The sequence below is a fragment of the Elephantulus edwardii genome, unplaced genomic scaffold, assembly GCF_000299155.1.
Source record: "Elephantulus edwardii isolate Elephantulus edwardi_28Jun2011 unplaced genomic scaffold, EleEdw1.0 scaffold00054, whole genome shotgun sequence".
NCBI lineage: Eukaryota > Metazoa > Chordata > Mammalia > Macroscelidea > Macroscelididae > Elephantulus > Elephantulus edwardii.
The window spans coordinates 12,961,625-12,963,224 of NW_006399804.1; positions in this window are offsets into that span (position 1 = coordinate 12,961,625).

The window sequence follows — 1,600 nt, forward strand, 5'->3', positions numbered from 1 at the left end:
TTCTTGGGAATGGGAACACACATAGATCTCTTCATAACTAATGCAAATCTGTGGTGTCCTCAAGATGGATTGACAGGGTGACTTCTTTAGTGGGCTCAAATGTATCAGAGATGAGGAGGTAAGAACAGGATAGGATGGGACTCAGATCTGTTATTCACAGGGTGTTATGAGTTGTACTCAACTCGATGACACCTAACAATGACAAAAACACAAGGCTTCCTTGTCCAATTCTAGTTGCAGGTAACCCACAGCCACTGTCTTGCACAGGGTGAAGGATTCAGCTCTCTTGACCTGCTCCCAGTTTTGTTTAACATGTCTATGCAGTTAATGAAAGCCATGGGATAGAGTAATTATATAATAAGTGGACACTTGACCTATAGATGAGGCTTCCCAGGATGTGAAACAGTCATGCTAGATCATGTGAAGCTCTAACACTACAGGATGAATATTTATTTGAAAGTATTTGTACTTTTAGTTTTTATACCACCTGATGAGTTAGTTTTATATAACTGAAGTAGTCTTAAAAGGGAGTTATATGTTGATATTGTTGATTGCCTTTGAGTTGAGCAAGACATAAAGCAACCTTATGAACAAAAGTCCTGAAGCCCCTCTACAACTACTGACACTTATCAAAGTTCATAGAGTTTCCGGAGGCATGTTGTTTGGGAAGTGGATGCCATTCTAGCTTCCAAAAAGGGAATATATAGCTTCAAATAAGTATAACTGAAAGAAGAAATGCTGAAATGAGTTAAGCCTAATGGAAACAGGATAGAGAAAACATAAAAATAAAAACAAATAAGTTGACATAATAAAAGAAATAGATAACTCACCAAGAAATAAGATTATAAAGAACCAATAAAATAACAAGTATCTGGAAAAAATCAAGGTTGGTGAAAAGAAAAGGAATAAGTAATGAAAATGGAAAATATTCCAGATGCTGTAAGCATTTAAATAAAAATGCATTACAAAACAAAACATTTGGTAATAAATGATGGAACACTTTTGAAATGGACAGATTCCTTGAATAACTTAGAAATGGAAAACTTTAATAGCCACTAAAAGAAGGAACAAGTAAACCTACGTTAAAGGAATTGTGATCAACTTGATAGTCAAATAAATACACAAAAACAAAACCAAAACTCCAGGTCCAAGGATATCTAGTGGTGTAGTACATTAAGTATTGGGATATTGAACCCATCAGTAATGCCAGGAAAGAAAGATGGCAATCTCCACCCATGCAGATATACAGCCTCAGAAACCTGACGGATGGAGGTGCAGTGTAAGTTAGATCTACTTGATGGCAGTGGGGTGAGATAAGGTATAACAAGCATTTGAGCAGTAACAACATCAATAATGAACAAAATTTTCCAGGTAGTAATTATGAACCAAAGGGGAGAGGAGAGGACTTATTTTGTCAAGCTTCCATTACCAGCATCTGACAAACACACCAAAGGAAAAGAAAATCAGAAGCCAATTATAAACATAATTGCGCAAATTCTAAAAAGATATATGAGCAAACTAAGATTTTTACCAACTTTTACAATCAGAGATTGATCAAACATGCAATCAAGATGCATTGATAATAATGGGTGACTGGAAC